The sequence below is a fragment of the Eubalaena glacialis genome, chromosome 2 (assembly GCF_028564815.1).
Source record: "Eubalaena glacialis isolate mEubGla1 chromosome 2, mEubGla1.1.hap2.+ XY, whole genome shotgun sequence".
Lineage (NCBI taxonomy): Eukaryota > Metazoa > Chordata > Mammalia > Artiodactyla > Balaenidae > Eubalaena > Eubalaena glacialis.
Window position 1 is genome coordinate 40,837,307 of NC_083717.1, and position 19,627 is coordinate 40,856,933.

Sequence of the window (19,627 nt, forward strand, 5' to 3'; positions counted from 1 at the left end):
AGTTCCATAAGGTAAAAGTTTAGATGATGGATTTAAGACATTACTTTTTTTCAAACAGAACATACCTTTAATTCTATACGTTTTTCTTTAATCACTGCTTTAGCTGCATCTCACACATCTGAATATGTTTTATTTTAATTTCTGTTCAGTTAAAATATTTTCTAATATCTTTTGTAACCTCTTATTTGACTCATAGGTTATTTAGAAGTGTGTGTTTAATGTCTAAGTTTGGGAGATAGTTCTAGATATTTTTTGTTATTGAAAAATTTATAATTAATTCTTCATAATCTGATAACATAGTTTATGTAATTTAAATTAACTTGAATATGTTGAGGCTTTTTTATGGCATAGAATATAATTCTGCTCTTTGATTGTGTGTCTATAAGTGGCACTTGATCTCATTGGGTAACACTCTCTTTCAGGTGTTCCATAGCTATATTAGTATATTTTTACTTGCCTTATGTATTCCTGAGAGGATTTCTGAAGTCACAAATTATTAGTTTTTGCTTCATATATATTGAGGCTTTTTTGTCAGGTGCATACATATTTAGGTTTTTTTTTTTTTTTTTTTTACTTCTTTGTCCATATATAATACTTTTTTTTTAATCCTTGGTAATATTTCTTATTCTGATCTCTACTTTGCCTGATATTTATATAGCCACTCAAGCTTCCTTTTGCTTACTGTTTTCATAGCATTTCTTTTTCTATCTTCTTACTTATAATTATATTTTATACTTAAATTTGGGCCTTGCTTTTTTCAGAGTCTGATATGACAATATCTGTCTTTTAACTGAGATGTTTAGAATACTTACTTTTAATGAAATTATTATGTTTTTTTAAAAAGATATCACCTGGCTATTTTTTTAAATTCATTGTTTCTTGACCTTTTCTCCATTTTTTGCTTGCTTTGGGATTGATTACAAGAAGTCTTTGCTTTACACAGTAGTGCGGGACTATAAAAATGACCATGGAAGCTGAAATCACACAAAGTGATAGTAAAAATCAATGGGATAGTCTATGATTGTTCTGTGGCCCTTATTTTCTTTTTCAAAACATTACTCTCTTAATGTTATAAATGTACGGAAAATGATAAATAGAAAACTGAACTTACCTTAGTACACTGTAATTTAAAACATTAGAAACATTAAGAATTAAGGTTTTATTTCTTTGTAAAGTAGTTATCAGGAGTAGACTGAATAGTGCTTGCCTTCTCATAATAGAACGTATCATATGGAGTAAGCATCTTGTCTATTTCTTGGCAAATTGTCATACTCTTTTCTAAGTTTGTATCAGCTTTCAACATTTTGTCCTTTGTGCTTCCAGTGTTGTGAAATATCTTTGAGAGTTCCTTTAATGTATTTTTACCAGCATCACTTCTTCTGGGACACTTTAATTTTTTTCTTCACAACCAAATCCCTCTTTTGCATCAGTAAGTTTTTCCTAAGTTCTTCTGGCTGCATACCTACAGTCTGTTGGACAACAATGGTATCAATATACCTATGATCAGCTACTTCTTCCATAACTTTATTTATGTTCAATTTGAATATCACTTATAGCATCATCACTTTTTGTTTCTTTGCTGCATGTTCATTTTTCTTGGCCAATTCTCTCTTTAGATTATCCATTTTTATAAAATGTCATGTTGGCTTATCACTGGGTGACATGGAAGCAACAAAACTACATACTTTGCTGTCTGTGCAAGAGCTGAGTAATAGATGTGCAATGACTAATCCCTAACAGACTTTGAAGGAAGTGATTTGATAGGTCACAGATCATGATGCACATCTGTTATTTACACAGTAATTTGTAAACAAAAAAGCTTTCACTGAGGGTTTTACTTTATACAATCATTTGCAGTTATTATGCAATGATAACTGCAATTTGACTTGTTCTGGGGGAGTCCACTAGATGATAATAACTAAAATATGTCCATATCAGAAATATTCAAATTAAGGACAAACATAATGATTTTAATGATTCTATTTTATCTCTATTATTGGTTTATTATCACTGCTTGTTTTTAAAATGTTCTTTAATGTTACCTCCAGGATTTACAATATATATCATTAACTTATCACAGTCTACTTTCAAATGATATTATATCACCTCACGTAAGGTGTAAAAACCTTCCAACAATATACTTCCAATTCTTTCCTCCCTACTTTTTTGATATTGCTAGCATAGATGATACTTTTGCATATTTTATGTAAATCCCCAAACAGTTATTGTTTTTTCTTTAGATAGTCACTTATTCTTTGGAGTCATTACTATTTTTAAAATGGTCTTTATATATTTACCTTTATTTTGAGCATTTCCAGACTTCACTATAGTTTTTTGCAGATTCAAGTTTCTATCTGGTATCATATTTCTTCTGAGTGAAAAAAAATTTTCAATATTGTGTGTAGCTTAAATCTGCTGACAATAAAGTCAGCTTTTTGTTTGTTTGATGTGTTTGTTTTTTGAAAAAGTATTTATTTAATCTTAAGTTTTGAAATATATTTTTGCTGGGTATAATTATGTAGATTGACAGGTTTTCTTTTCTCTTCCAGAATTTTATTTTATTTTATTTTTAAAATCTTTATTGGAATATAATTTCTTTACAATGGTGTGTTAGTTTCTGCTTTATAACAGAGTGGATCAGCTATACATATAAATATACATATATCCCCATATCTCCTCCTTCTTGTGTCTTGCTCCCAGCCCCCCATCCCACCCCTCAAGGTGGTCACAAAGCACCAAGCTGATCTCCCTGTGCTATGTGGCTGCTTCCCACTAGCTATCTATTTTAGATTTGGTAGTGTATATATGTCCATGCCACTCTCTCACTTTGCCCCAGCTTACCTTTCCCCCTCCCCGTGTCCTCAAGTCGATTTCTATGTCTGCGTCTTTATTCCTGTCCTGCCTCTAGGTTCTTCAGAACCATTTTTTTTTGTTGTTTTTTTAGATTCCATATATATGTGTTAGCATATAGTATTTGTTTTTCTCCTTCTGACTTACTTCAATCTGTTTGACAGACTCTAGGTCCATCCACCTCACTACAAATAACTCAATTTCGTTTCTTTTTATGGCTGAGTAATATTCCATTGTATATATGTGCACTGTCTATGGACACTTAGGTTGCTTCCATATCCTGGCTATTGTAAATAGAGCTGCAATGAACATTGTGGTACATGACTCTTTTTGAATTATGGTTTTCACAGGGTATATGCCCAGTAGAGGGATTTCTGGGCCGTATGGTAGTTCTATTTTTAGTTTTTTAAGGAACCGCCATACTGTTCTCCATAGTGGCTGTATCAACTTACATTCCCACCAACAGTGCAAGAAGGTACCCTTTTCTCCACACCCTCTCCAGCATTTATTTTTTGTAGATTTTCTGATGATGGCCATTCTGACTGGTGTGAGGTGATACCTCATTGTAGTTTGATTTGCATTTCTCTAATGATTAATGATGTTGAGCATTCTTTCATGTGTCTGTTGGCAATCTGTATATCTTCTTTGGAGAAATGTCTATTTAGGTCTTCTGCCCATTTTTGGATTGGGTTGTTTGTATGTTGATTTTGAGCTGCATGACCTGCTTTTAAATTTTGGAGATTAATCCTGTGTCAGTTGCATCATTTGCAAATATTTTCTCCCATTCTGAGGGTTATCTTTTCATCTTGTTTATGGTTGCCTTTGCTGTGCAAAAGATTTTAAGTTTCATTAGGTCCCATTTGTTTATTTTTGTTTTTATTTCCATTTCTCTAGAAGATGGGTCAAAAAGGTTCTTGCTGTGATTTATGTCATAGAGTGTTCTGCCTATGTGTTCCTCTAAGAGTTTTATAGTGTCTGGCCTTACATTTAGGTCTTTAATCCATTTTGAGTTTATTTTTGTGTATGGTGTTAGGGAGTGTTCTAATTTCATTCTTTTACATGTAGCTGTCCAGTTTTCCCAGCACTACTTATTGAAGAGGCTGTCTTTTCTCCATTGTATATTCTTGCCTCCTTTATCAAAAATAAGGTAACCATAGGTGCATGGGTTTATCTCTGGGCTTTCTATCCTGTTCCATTGATCTATATTTCTGTTTTTATACCAGTACCTTACTGCCTTAATTACTGTAGCTTTGTAGTATAGTCTGAAGTCTGGGAGCGTGATGCCTACAGCTCCGTTTTTCTGTCCCAATATTGCTTTGACTATTCGGGTCTTTTGTGTTTCCATACAAATTGTGAAATTTTTTGTTCTACTTCTGTGAAAAATGCCATTGGTAATTTGATAGGGATTGCATTGAATCTGTAGATTGCTTTGGGTAGTATAGTTATTTTCACATTGTTGATTTTTCCAATCCAAGAACATGGTATATCTCTCCATCTGTTTGTATCATCTGTTCTTTCTTTCATGAGTGTCTTATAGTTTTCTGCATACAGGTCTTTTGTCTCCTTAGGTAGGTTTATTCCTAGGTATTTTATTCTTTTTGTTGCAATGGTAAATGAGAGTGTTTCCCTAATTTCTCCTTCAGATTTTTCATCATTAGTGTATAGGAATGCAAGAGATTTCTGTGCATTAAGTTTGTATCCTGCTACTTTACCAAATTCATTGATTAGTTCTAGTACTTTTCCGGTAGCATCTTTAGGATTCTCAATGTATAGTATCATGTCATCTGCAAACAGTGGCAGCTTTACTTCTTCTTTTCTGGTTTAGGTTCCTTTTATTTCTTTTTCTTCTCTGATTGCTGTGGCTAAAACTTCCAAAACTATGTTGAATAATAGTGGTGAGGGTGGACAACCTTGTCTTCTTCATGATCTTAGAGGAAGTGGTTTCAGTTTTTCACCATTGAGAACGATGTTAGCTGTGGGTTTGTCTTATAAGGCCTTTTTTATGTTGAGGTAAGTTCCCTCTATGCCTACTTTCTGGAGGGTTTTTATCACAAATGTGTGTTGAATTTTGTTGAAAGCTTTTTCTGCATCTATTGAGATGATCATATGGTTTTTATCCTTCAATTTTTTAATATGGTGTATATTGAAGAGTCCTTGCATTCCTGGGGTAAACCCCACTTGATCATGGTGTGTGATACTTTTAATGTGCTGTTGGATTCTGTTTGCTAGTATTTGGTGAGAATTTTTGCATCTATGTCCATCGGTGATATTGGCCTGTAGTTTTCTTTTATGACATATTTGTCTAATTTTGGTATCAGGGTGATGGTGTCCTCGTAGAATGAGTTTGGGAGTGTTCTTCCCTCTGCTATATTTTGGAAGGGTTTGAGAAGGATAGATGTTAGCTCTTCTCTAAATGTTTGATAGAATTCGCCTGTGAAGCCATCTCGTCCTGGGCTTCTGTTTGTTGGAAGATTTTTAATCACAGTCTCAATTTCAGTGCTTGTGATTGGTCTGTTCAAACTTTCTATTTCTTCCTGGTTCAGTCTCAGAAGGTTGTGCATTTCTAAGAATTTGTCCATTTCTTCCAGGTTGTCCATTTTATTGGCATAGAGTTTCTTGTAGTAATCTCTCTTGATTCTTTGTATTTCTGCAGTGTCAGTGGTTACTTCTCCTTTTTCATTTCTAATTCTACTGAATTGAGTCTTCTCCCTTTTTTTTCTTGATAAGTCTTGCTAATGGTTTATCAATTTTGTTTATCTTCTCAAAGAACCAGCTTTTAGTTTTATTGATCTTTGCTATCGTTTCCTTCATTTCTTTTTCATTTATTTCTGATCTGATCTTTATGATTTCTATCCTTCTGCTAACTTTGGAGTTTTTTTGTTCTTCTTTCTCTAACTGCTTTAGTTGTAAGGTTAGGTTGTTTATTTGAGATGTTTCTTGTTTCTTGAGGTAGCATTGTATTGCTATAAACTTACCTCTTAGAAATGTTTTTGCTACATCCCATAGGTTTTGGGTCATCGTGTTTTCATTGTCATTTGTTTCTAGGTATTTTTTGATTTCCTCTTTGGTTTCTTCAGTGATCGCCTAGTTATTTAATAGTGTATTGTTTAGCCTCCGTGTGTTCATATTTTTTACAGATATATTCTTTTAATTGATATCTAGTCTCATAGCGTTGTGGTCAGAAAAGATACTTGATATGATTTCAATTTTCTTAAATTTACCAAGGCTTCATTTGTGACCCAAAATATGATCTATCCTGGAGAATGTTCCATGAGCACTTGAGAAGAAAGTGTATTCTGTTGTTTTTGATGGAATGTCTTATAAATATCAATTAAGTCCATCTTGTTTAATGTGTCATTTAAAGCTTGTGTTTCCTTATTTATTTTCTTTTTGGATGATCTGTCCATTGGTGAAAGTGGGGTGTTAAAGTCCCCTACTATGATTGTGTTACTGTCGATTTCCCCTTTTATGGCTGTTAGTATTTGTCTTATGTATTGAGGTGCTCCTATGTTGGGTGCATAAATATTTACAATTGTTATATCTTCTTGGATTGATCCCTTGATCATTATGTAGTGTCCTTCTTTGTCTCTTGTAATAGTCTTTATTTTAAAGTCTATTTTGTCTGATATGAGAATTGCTACTCCAGCTTTCTTTTGATTTCCATTTGCATGGAATATCTTTTTCCATCCCCTCACTTTCAGTCTGTATGTGTCCCTATGTCTGAAGTGGGTCTCTTGTAGACAGCATATATATGGGTCTTGTTTTTGTATCCATTCATCCAGTCTATGTCTTTTGGTTGGAGCATTTAATCCATTTATATTAAAGGTAATTATCGATATGTATGTTCCTATTATGATTATCTTAATTGTTTTGGGTTTGTTATCATAGGTCTTTTCCTTCTCTAGTGTTTCCTGCCTAGACAAGTTCCATTAGCATTTGTTGTAAATCTGGTTGGGCGGTGCTGACTTCTCTTAGCTTTTGCTCGTCTTTAAAGGTTTTAATTTCTCCGTCGAATCTGAATGAGGTCCTTGCAGGGTAGAGTAGTCTTGGTGGCAGGTTTTTCCCTTTCATCACTTTAAATATGTCCTGCCACTCCCTTCTGGCTTGTAGAGTTTCTGCTGAAAGAACAGCTGTTAACCTTATGGGGATTCCCTTGTATGTTTTTTGTTATTTTTCCCTTGCTGCTTTTTTTTTATTATTAATTAATTTATTTATTTTTTGGCTGTGTTGGGTCTTCGTTTCTGTGCGAGGGCTTTCTCTAGTTGCGGCAAGCGGGGGCCACTCTTCATCGCGGTGTGCGGGCCTCTCATTATCGTGGCCTCTCTTGTTGCGGAGCACAGGCTCCAGATGCGCAGGCTCAGTAGTTGTGGCTCACGGGCCTAGTCGCTCCGTGGCATGTGGGATCTTCCCAGACCAGGGCTCGAACCCGTGTCCCCTGCATTAGCAGGCAGATTCTCAACCACTGCGCCACCAGGGAAGCCCTCCCTTGATGCTTTTAATATTTTTTTCTTTGCACTTAATTTTTCGTAGCTTGATTAATATGTGTCTTGGTGTGTTTCTCCTTGGGTTTATCCTGTATGGGGCTCTCTCCACTTCCTTGACTTGATTGACTATTTCCTTTCCCATATTAGGGAAGTTTTCAACTATAATCTCTTCAAATATTTTCTCAGTCCCTTTCGTTTTCTCTTCTTCTTCTGAGACTCCTATAATTTGAATGTTGGTGTGTTTGATGTTGTCCCAGAGGTCTCTGAGACTTTCCTCAATTCTTCTAATTCTTTTTCCTTTACTCTGCTCCGCAGTCATTATTTCCACTATTTTATCTTCCAGGTCACTTATCCATTCTTCTGCCTCAGTTATCTGCTATTGATTTCTTCTAGAGAATTTTTAATTTCATTTATTGTGTTGCTCGTGATTGTTTGTTTGCTCTTTAGTTCTTCTAGTTCCTTGTTAAACATTTCTTGTATTTTCTCCATTCTATTTCCAAGATTTTGGATCATCTTTACTATCATTACTCTGAATTCTTTTCCAGGTAAGCTGCCTATTTCCTCTTCATTTGTTTGGTCTGGTGGGGTTTTACCTTGCTCCTTCATCTGCTGTGTGTTTCTCTGTCTTCTCATTTTGCTTAACTTACTGTGTTTGGGGTCTCCTTTTTGCAGGCTGCAGGTTCATAGTTCCCATTTTTTTTGGTGTCTGCCCCCAGTGGCTAAGGTTTGTTCAGTGGGTTGTGTAGGTTTCCTGTTGGAGGGGACTGGTGCCTGTGTTCTGATGGATGAGGCTAGATCTTGTCTTCTGGTGGGCAGGACCACGTCTGGTGGTGTGTTTTGGGGTGCCTGTGAACTTACTATGATTTTAGGCAGCCTCTCTACTATGGGTAGGGTTGTGTTCCTGTCTTTCTAGTTGTTTGGTATAGGGTGTCCAGCACTGTAGCTTGCTGGTTGTTGAGTGGAGCTGGGTCTTCACCTGAGTTGGAGATCTCTGGGAGTGCTTTCACCATTTGATATTATGTGGAGCTGGGCGGTCTCTGGTGGACCAGTTTCCTGAATTCGGCTCTCCCATCTCAGAGGCACAGGCCTCACATGCGGATGGAGCACCAAGACCCTGTCAGCCACACAGCTCATAAGAAATGGGAGAAAAATGAAAGAAAGAAAAGAAAAGAAAGTTATTAAAATAAAAAATTTTAAAAAACTATTAAAAATAATAAGTAATAAAAAAAAGAAAGAAGAGAGCAACCAAACGAAAAAACAAATCCACCAATGATAGCAAGCGCTAAAAACTATACTAAAAAAAAAAAAAAAAGACAGACAGAACCCAGGACAAATGGTATAAGCAAAGCTATACAGACAAAATCACACAAAGAGGCATACACATACACACTCACAAAAAGAGAAAGTGGAAAAAAAAAATCTATATATAAAAAAAAAGGAAGAGAGCAACCAAATCAATAAACAAATCTACCAATGATAATAAACTCTAAATACTAAACTAAGATAAACATAAAACCAGAAACAAATTTGATGTAGAAGGCAAACCCTAAGTCTACAGTAGCTCCCAATGTCCACCGCCTCAATTTAGGGATGATTTGTTGTCTATTCAGGTATTCCACAGATGCAGGGTACATCAAGTTGATTGTGGAGATTTAATCCACTGCTCCTGAGGCTGCTGGGAGAGATTTCCCTTTCTCCTCTTCGTTCCCACAGCTCCTGGGAACAGACATTTCCCTTTGTTGTGAAAAGAACAATGTGAAAAGAACATTTCCCTTTCAGCTTTGGATTTGGCCCCACCTCTGCATGTAGGTCGCCTGAGGGCTTCTGTTCTTCGGTCAGACAGGACCCTGTAAAGTAGCAGCTGATTAGGGGACTCTGGCTCACTCAGGCTGTAGGAAGGGAACGGTACGGAATGCAGGGCGAGCCTGTGGCAGCAGAGGCCACCATGACATTGCAACAGCCTGAGGCGCACTGTGTGTTCTCCCAGGGAAGTTGTCCCTGGATCACGGGACCCTGGCAGTGGCGGGCTGCACAGGCTCCCAGGAGGGGAAGTGTGGATAGTGACCTGTGCTTGCACACAGCCTTCTTGGTGGCTGCATCAGCAGCCTTAGCATTTCATGCCCGTCTCTGGTGTCTGCGCTGAGAGCCGTGGCTCGCGCCCGTCTCTGGAGCTCGTTTAGTTGGTGCTCTGAATCCCCTCTCCTCGTGCACCCTGAAACAATGGTCTCTTGCCTCTTAGGCAGGTCCAGACTTTTTCCCGGACTCCTTCTTGGCTAGCTGTAGCGCACTAGCCCCCTGCACGCTGTGTTCACACAGCCAACCCCAGTCCTCTCTCTGAGATCTGACCGCTGAAGCCAGAACCTCAGCTCCCAACCCCCACCTGCCCCACCGGGGGAGCAGACAAGCCTCTCAGGATGGTGAGTGCTGGTTGGCACTGATCCTCTGTGCAGGAATCTACCCGCTTTGCCCTCTGTACCCCTGTTGCTGCACTCTCCTCTGTGGCTCTGAAGCTTCCCCCTGCCCCGTCTCTCCCAGTGAAGGGACTTCCTAGTGTGTGGAAACTTTTCCTCCTTCACAGCTCCCTCCCAGATGTTCAGGTCCTGTCCCTATTCTTTTGCCTCTGTTTTTTCTTTTTTCTTTTGCCCTACCCATGTACGTGGGGAGTGTCCTCCCCTTCTGGGAAGTCTGAGGTCTTCTGCCAGCATTCTGTAGGTGTTCTGTAGGAGTTGTTCCACATGTAGATGTATTTCTGATGTATTTGTGGGGAAGAAGGTGATCTCCACATCTTACTCCTCCGCCATCTTGAAGGTCTTCTCTTTCAGAATTTTAAATATATCACTATATTTTTCTACTGGTCTGCCTTGTTCTGCTAAGGGGTATGTTATAATTCTTGTTTGTTCCTCTGGATGTACTATGTCTTTTTACACAAGTTTCCCCAAGATTTTCTCTGTATTTTTGGTTTTCAGCAGTTTGAATAATATGTCTTGGTGTTTAATTTGTCTTTAAAAAAACAATCTTGGAGATTCACTGCACTTCTTGGATCTGTAGCTTTATATCTTTCATTATTTTTGGAAAAATCTTGGTATTTATTTCTTTATGTATTTCTTCACTTCCAATATTTTTTTCTTTTCTATTGATGGGAATACAATTACATGCATTTTAGAAGAATTGGTGTTTTCATACAGGCTTAGATGCTGTTTTATTTATTTTGCTCTTTTTGGTTTTGATTAGGTAATTTCTATTGACTTAATCTTACATTCATTGAATCTTTTCTTGGCTCAATTGAGACTACTATAAACCCATTCAAGTAATTCTTTATCTTTGATATAATACTTTTAAAAAGTATTATTATTTGTAACTTCCATTTGACTCATTTTTTTTTATAATTCCCATCTCTCTGCTGAAATTTTCCATTTGTTTACACATATTGTTTATGTTTTTCACTAGATCCTTTAAGATTCTAATCATAGGTATTTTAAGATTCAGTTCCAATGCCTGTGTAATCTGTAAGTCTAGTTGTGTTGATTTCTTTGTCTCTTTAAAAAAATTTCATTTCCTTTACTCTTTGCATGTTATTTATACTATGGCACTGAGTGACAGATATCTCATGCAGAATAGAAGAGACTGAAGTCAACAGTATTTCCATCTGGAAATGGACATATCTCTTCTCAGGCAGTTAGTATGGGAGATTGATTCAACTTAGGAGTTGAGATAGGTTTGTTTTTTTGTCGTATTTATGGTTAATTTCAGTGCATAATAATCTTCAAATTCTTCGAATGCCTTTTTCTTAAAGTGGAAGCTGTTTACTAGAAGATTTTTCTCAATGCTTGTGCTCCACTTTCAGCTTTTAGCCATCACTGTATGTCTGTATCACAGAGGGGGTAGCCTCCATGATATTTCTCCTCTCCCAGCTATATACTCTCTTTACTTGTTACCTTGGCTTGCTAGGATAATATGATTGATTGAAGAGGGTCTATTTTGACCTGATCCTTCCTCACTTAGGTAGGCTGTATGTGCCTGAACTTAGAGAGTTTTAGCTTGTCTCCCATCTTCTCTGTGTCAGGTGGCAAACTCTATCTTCTATCTATGACAGGTCTTGTGGGAGTTTCCTGCTCCTCTTCTAGTGGTAGAAAACTTCTATTAGTGCTGATTAGGATTCTGGGCTCAGAACAATCTGCTACCCCTCCTGCAGGGATGGATGCCATTTTCTTTCATACCTAACCTCCTCTCCCCACAACAGTGGGTCTTTACCTGTACTCTGGGGATGACAGTGTTGCTGCTCTTTCCTTTCTGGTTCAAGGTTTTTTTTGCTCCACATGACAGAAGACAGAAGGATCTGAGCAGGAGCACAGGCTCTATGCCTTTCTAACAGTGGCAGCCTGTTCTCTCCTCTATGTCAGTACTCTTTTGATAAGTTCTCTCTAGCTTCCTAGTGTGTCTCATCTTTCCTAACATACCCAGTGGAGGTCCACAGACAAAGAGCTTGAGAGTGGATGTAAACATTGCCTATCTGCAGCTACCAGCAATGCTGTACTCACAGGCTAGCCCACACTTGGCTTTTAGCAACTTATTCATAGTTTAACTCATTTTTTCTTCCTGCTTCTATTGCAGAACCTATCTGTATCCTGTGCTTGTGCATTTCATCTGTCCTTGGGCGGGTTAGGCAGGGATTTTCTTCCATGGATTTTAGTTCACTTGGTTGTCCTGTGACTTTAACAATCTGATGGGTTTAGACAATGTTGTAGTTTTATAGTTTAGCTGACTTTTTCTTGTTCTTTAGGTGGAGGTGATGCTCTTTTTAGCTCTCCACATCCTAGATTCTTTTCTGTTGCATCTCATTCTTTATAATACATTATCTGGTGTTTAGAAAAGAATTATGTACATAATAACAGAAAAGGAAAAAAAAAGATTCTTTCTGATACATGTTTTATACATGTCACTCAGTCTGCCTAGTGGAGTTTAGATAGTAGAGAAGCAAGAGTGAAAGTAGAGAGACCATATTGCAATAGTCTAATAGTGTGATGGTTGATGTGGACTAGGGTGGAAGGGGTGGTGATGATGAGAAATGGTTGGATTTAGGTTATATTTGAAGGGAGTACTTGTGGTACTTGTTGATGGACAATATGTGAGTATAAGAGAAATAAAAAATCAGGATCGCTGTCAGATCTTGAATTTTAACTACTGGGTAACTAGGCTGATAACCAGAGTTATTGCATAAGAATATGGATACAGATTTGTCTTACATGGAACATTAATTTTCTGCACACACACACACACACACACACACACACACACACACACATGCTGTCCAGATTGGCTGAGACAACATAAAATCAGAATAAAATGAAAGCTCAGAAGAGGGGACACGTGTCATGCACGGGGGAGTCACTGTCAACTCTTTACTAAGTCATTGCATTAGCTTAACTAAGAAGCTGTTGTATTGTAAAGAAAAAGGATGCTAAATAAATTCAAAAGTGATTTATGGGGAACATTTGTCTAAACTTTGTTTTTTATTAAACACCAGCTGATTTAGAACTTTACGTATTATAAATTGTTTTCATTTACTCTTGTGCAGCCCTTAGCATTTGCATAAAATACTCTTTTCTGGTGCATCTCATTTTTTATAATATAATGCCTGGCCTTAAAAAAAGAATCATGCACATAATAACAGAAAGGAAAAAAAGAATAAAAAATGAAGAGGAATATAAATGACTTTAACAAGTGCACTATTAATACTTAACATAATTGCAGCTTATACTTGAAGCACTCACAAATCTCATACTCTTTCCAAGCATTACTCTTAATTGTCCCAACAATGCTGTGAGTGCATAGGGGAAAAAAGCAGGGGAAGATTTGGTAGGGTTAGTTGTTCATGGCTTGAAAATCACCACTTTGAGGCTGAAGAAAGTAAGTCACTTTAAGGCATCTCCTCCTCCCAGTCTTTCTCCTGCAGGTTCTAACCATTTCATATCCTCCATCCAGACAAGGGAAAGAGGAAGGAGGAGGTATTATTGGGTTTGAAAGAAAAGGGTTCAAATTGTTAAGTGGGCGGAATGTAGAGTGGTAAACATACAGAGGGCTCTGTCTTAGAATACAGGAAAGCGACCTTTATCTAGGGACTGATTTATTCTGAGGTAGCCAAGTATGACTACATCAGCACTCTCCTCCCTGTGTTAATTATACAAATGACACTGGCATAGGCAGAGGCTATGAACATTTACACACTGTGTTCTGACTTAGGCCTCCAAGGAACTTAGTGGGATAATTGTACAAAAATGAATCCTCATTTGCTTATTAAATTAATGTTTGCTATGGAAAATGCACTCGAGACAGGATTTTAAGAGATATAAAACTTCATCTCAAAAATCAGTTGAGTACAAAATGACACAATAGATCTCTAAAATAAGATTGAACCTGGCTTTAAACCTTTTCCTTCTGGCTACTAAGGAATTCCAAAGGAGATCCTTCTTATACCAGGACTTACATTAGGTGGCTTCTTACACATAGCAGAACTTTCTAAAATGGCTTGGTGGTCTTCAGGTCAGACTGGTAAGTGCTGATGTGCTTGGCGTCCAGGGCAGTAGGGGAGGTTCTGAGTTAGGCAGATGACACAGCCACTGTGTTTTCTTGCTAAGTCCCTGGAGAAGAAGGCAAGTTTCCTGTTGTTCATTCACCCCTAACCCTAAGGTATCTAGATCAGTCATTGGACAACACTTTTCCCTCTCTCCTCTCTGTGCTTGGTCATTACCCTCCTCTAAATCTCTCTCCTCATTCACCTCTTTCTAAGACCATCCTCTCCACAATCTGTCTTTGGTTTTGGTAACAAAAGGCAGGAAGGATATTTTTTCTCAAACATTTGGATTTGATTTTTGTAACATAAACAGTGCTAGGTGGAGAATGTCTGGTTTCAGTTGTTCTAGTAAATATGGAGATGAAGGGCATTTCAAGAAGGAATAGTTTATGTAAACTCTTAGAAGCCTGAGAGAGCATGTTTCCTTAAGAGGACAGGGAACAGAATTAAATGGAGCAGATGGTGCGCTTGACGCTAGACTTCAGATGAGGCTGATCACCCATGATACCATATTCCAAGTTATTTCCAGTCTGGAGCATTTCTTATCCTTCCTTCTTCCTTCCTTCCTTCCTCCCTCCCTCCCTCCCTCCCTCCCTCCCTCCCTCCCTCCCTCCCTCCCTCCCTTCCTCCCTTCCTTCCTTCCTTCCCTCCTTCCCTCCTTCCCTCCTTCCCTCCTTCCCTTTCTTTCTTTCTTTCTTTTTCTTTCTTTTCTTTCTTCCTTTCTTTCTTTCTTTTTTCAATTAGAAGGTGTATTTTCTGATGGAGACAGCAAACTCATGAGGAGAAGTAAAGTGTAAATTTGAAGAATTTCCTTGAAAACTTGAATTGTGATAATGATAGAAGACCTCTCATTTATTGCTTTATCTCCATGGTAAAATCTATCCCATTTCTAAACTGCAAGAAGAGTTCGAATATTCCTCATTGTTGTCCAAAATCTCATTTTTTCCATAACAGTAAGAGCTAGATTGACTCAAAGTCACTTATTGCTAATCATGCTGATGGTCTAATGAAGTACAAACGTCTGTGCTCACTTTTTTTTTAATAAATTTATTTATTTATTTATTTTTGGCTGTGTTGGGTCTTCGTTGCTGCACGTGGGCTTTCTCCAGTTGCGGTGAGCGGGGGCTACTCTTTGTTGTGGGCTTCTCATTGCGGTGGCTTCTCTTGTTGTGGAGCATGGGCTCTAGGCCTGCGGGCTTCAGTAATTGTGGCACGCAGCCTCAGTAGTTGTGGCTCGCAGGCTCTAGAGCACAGGCTCAGTAGTTGTGAGCTTAGTTGCTCTGCGGCATATGGGATCTTCCCGGACCAGGGACTGAACACATGTCCCCTGCATTGGTAGGTGGATTCTTAACTACTGCGCCACCATGGAAGTCCTGTGTGCTCACTTTAAGAATGAGTAAACCATGGCTTATAAATGTTCAGAAACATGCCCAGCTCGTATGTTAAGGTCACTCGATGTCCCAGCACATCCTTCGGTCTATCCAACTTACTGGCATCTCACTTGACATGAGTGATGGGGCAAGCAGGTGGGACAGGTTTTCTATTGACAGGTAGAATCATTATCATTCTGGAGTCAGAGCTGTGGGGGCTACCAGATTACTTACTCTAAGCATGCACTGGGAGAATTGCATGGTTGTGATATAATGCAAGGCTGGATCTATTTTTAATTCTCCTAGTACGAGCAGCATTGCATGACCATAGCATTTCATACACAGAATCTCTGCTTCTGAAACAAGGTTAATTTTAGGTAGCCCCATACTGGGACTGTGTGAGAATGAAAACCAGTAATGATCTGTACATGAAAGATGACTTTGAACATCATGTATTAATAGAATTCACAACAAGATATGGTTGTACTGTAGAGCTCGGCAGGAGCAAGGCACTCTATACATAGAAGGTGACATTATTTTTATAATACTCTAATGCTGCTCATATGCCAGCTCTCATAACACCTAACCCTTCCCTGTTTTCCAAATTGTGTGGGTGATGATTTGCCTAGGTGATGTGTGTCATATCGTGTGTATACAGGCAATCTTCTCTGGTTTCTGAAGTTGTCAATTTCTGAGCAGTAAGATGGGGAAAATTTAGCATCGTGTCTCTGCTTACATTTGCAAGGTTTGGCCCTGTACCATTTCCTCTGGTCATTTCTCAAGAATCCTGAAAGAGCATATAAAATAATAAGCCTTTTGCAATTACACATCCCAACTATTGATTTGTATATTTTTTCTTAGGTTAGATCGTGGATATTATTTAGATAGTGGCACGCAGACATTTATGGCATATAATGTTAGAGGAAAACATGCTGTAATTTGAATTGGATCTTTCATGGATACAATAAAAGCTTGGAATTATATTCCTGGTCAGTGAGCAGAATGCCCAAATCTACTTCATTATTTTACAAGAAAAATATGGACCAGTATTTTATTTACTAACTTGAAGATTTGTTTTAATTTCTATAAAGCTGAATAAAAACCTTCAAATTTACACTGAGAGAGTCCTTGTTGTCTTTGTATTTTACTCTGATGACAAACAAAAAGGTGAAGTTCACTTCGACCAGGTTCTGAAGGTTTTCTCCAAGAATATCTTAACTTCCAGGACACTTCTTAGGAGGCATCAGCCTCATTAGATGGCTTCGCCAAAAACAAATGCACAAACAAACAAAAAGACCTGAGATGTGTCTTTCACTGCTATTTGTTTTAGCTCTTTCCTTGTATTCCTCTAGCAAGACATCTGGCTTCTTCTAATGATCCTTTCTGGTTTCTTGGGGAACCTCCTCTTCAGCTATCCCCTGCAGTATCTTCTGCAACAGAAATCATCTTCACCTTTAGAGTTTGGCACCAGTCCTGGTTTGCTCCAAGTTTATCAATCTTCCATCCTTCACTCTGTGGTTAGGTGAGAATGTCAAATACATCAACACGTTGACATGAATGGTGGCCCAGCATCAAAGCAGCCAGCCATCCACAAGTCTTCTTCCACAGTCACACAGTCAAAAATCCCTTGCACCCCATCAAAAGTCCCTTGCACCCCAGGCACAATATGCTCCTTGACCTACGATATGAACAAAAAATCAGCTGTTAAACTTCTTTCTCTTTTTTTATCAGACACATAGCATGATTGAACACATTGTTTCACTAGAGATGGAAAGATTTATTGTTATTGTTATCATTTTTTGAACAAACACTTCAACAGTTTTGCATGAAAATGACTTTCAAGTTCATCTCTTTCATGAGCTATGCTTTTATCCCAACAACACCCAATATTCGCAGAAATATCTTAGAGTCTCCTTTTACATGTTGCTTTCTAAATTCACATCCTTCTTTGCTTTTTCTCTCCACGCCTTATTCCTTGCTTCACTCAGGTCATGTTTACCAATAGTCAATCAATGGACCAAGTTCTCTGATCAGGGTCACAAGTGGGAGAGGTTTTGGAGCCATCAACCTTTATCATGAGAAGTCAAAGCAAATGCCTGCATTCCATGAAATAGGAATCTTTGATCTTTTTTGTGACTTGATCTCAAACTCTTCAACTGTTTCCCAGTGGTAGAGATAAATACAGACTGATTTATCTCTTTGCTCTTTCAGTGAGGCTGTTTGTAGTGTCAGGTCTTTAATAGTGGACTTTGAAGACAGAAACATGGTCATTAGCAATATGACCTTGAGGGATGTTTTCTAATTTCTGGGTGTCTCAGTTTCCTCATCTGTAAATTGTGGATAAAAATAGGACCTAGCTTACAGTGTTCTTGAGATGCTTATAGAAACTCAGTGTTTGTATTTTGAAAGTGCTTCATAAATGGCAATTGTTTGTTATAGTTAAGCCCTTTTGAGACATTGCCACATATTTTCAGGAAGGTTCCTAGGTGCTGGCAGAGTATGCTCTGCATTTATGAGTTGTTTTATCACTGGAATCTGGTATAGTCTCAAGTACCTAATAATTGTGCAGAAAATTATACTTTAATATAAGGAAAAATATCTCAGGGATCAAAACCACAAGCTTGGGGTCTGAATTATTTAGGATATCAATTTAACTACAGTAAAAGAGAGAAACTCAAACTAACAGTGACATAAAGAAGAAAGAATTTATTTCTCTGCCACATAAAGGTCCAGGGAGATTCACGGGCTAGTGAAGTGTTCTATAATCATCAAGAACTCAGGCTGTCTCTGTCTTGTTGCTCTAAGACTTGCCCTGCAGCTGCCACTCATAGTCCTAGAGAGTTGCTGTAGGTACTGTCATCACATCTGTATTTCAGCCAACAGGATGAAGGAAAGAAGAGGGGAGGAACATTCTATTTCCCCTAAGGTACAGACTCAAAGTTATACAGTTTACTTCTTCTTGTGACCCACTCCTCTTGCCAGCCTCATTCATCAAGAAGGTTGGAAAGTGCACTTTTTAGCTTGGCAGCTTCCATTCTATAAGAAAGTCAGATTTTATTTTATATGTAGATGGCTGACAAAGTGCCCTGGCATCTTCCTTAAGGGCCCAAAATGCCACGTTGATCTGCACGGAGGTACTATGTCCAAGGGAATAGCTCTGGTGTATGAGCTACGAAAAAAACACCCATGCTCAGCCATTGCCCTAGAGGAAGAGATCCTAATTTATCTATTTCAGTTAATGGCATGATTGATCTTCCAGTCGCCCAGGTTGGCCTCCTTGGAGGCTTCTCTCTCCCTCGACAAAAAAATCCAATATGTTTGTCTCCTCTAATGCCTCTTACAAACATCTCCTTTTTTCAACCCACACTAACACCCCAGTTTAGACCTAATTATATACCACCCAGACAATTGCAATTACATCCAAATTGGTCTCCCTTCCCTCAGTTTCTTTGCTTTGCAATTCATTCTACAATACAACTGCTAAGTTAATCTTCCCTGAACACAGCTATGATCATCTCTGCCCTGCTTAGAAATTTTCAATGGCTCCCCACTGCCTATTTCACAAAAGCCAAATGCCTCTATCAAGGCGCCCTGCATTCTGACTCAGGCCTACCTTTCTAGCCTTATTTACCCTTCTTCTATAAATCTCATGTTCCATGGATTGTTCCATATTTTCCCATGTCTACCCACCTGCAAAGGACTATTTTGCCCATCATGGAATGCATCATCCCCTTTCTGTGGGTTGAAACCATTCCCATCTTTAGAGTTTAGTGCAAACACCACCCCCAAAGATTGCTTCCTGCAGGGAAGAGATAGTCCCTTCCCATGAACTGGCTTCAGAATTTATTTTAGCTCTTTATTGTGAAATGTCTTATATGCAGTTTTAATGAGACAACTCATGTGTGTACAGCTCAATAGGTTTTTATAAGGTGAATACCCCCATGCAACCAGCACACAAAGGAAGAAAGAAAGCGTTAGCACCCCCCAGTAGCCCTCTTATGCCTCCCTCTGGTTATAACCTTTTTATACCCACTTAGAGGGTAACCACCATCCTGACTTCCAGCATCACAAATTAGTTTTGTTTTTGTATCTTAAGTAGAAACACACTTAAGTCATTAATCTTTTCTTCCTGTTGTCTTTTGGATTCAACATTATGTTTTAAAGATTCACTTGTATTGCTCATTTACTCTCTTTGCTATAGAATATTCCATTGGGTGAAAATCCTACAGTATATTTATCTCATTTTATTCCTGAAAGGTGTTCAGGTATAGTTTCCAATTTGGAACTATTACAAACAGTGCTGCTATGAACATTCTAGTTCCTGTGTTTTGGTGAACATAGGTCTGCATTGG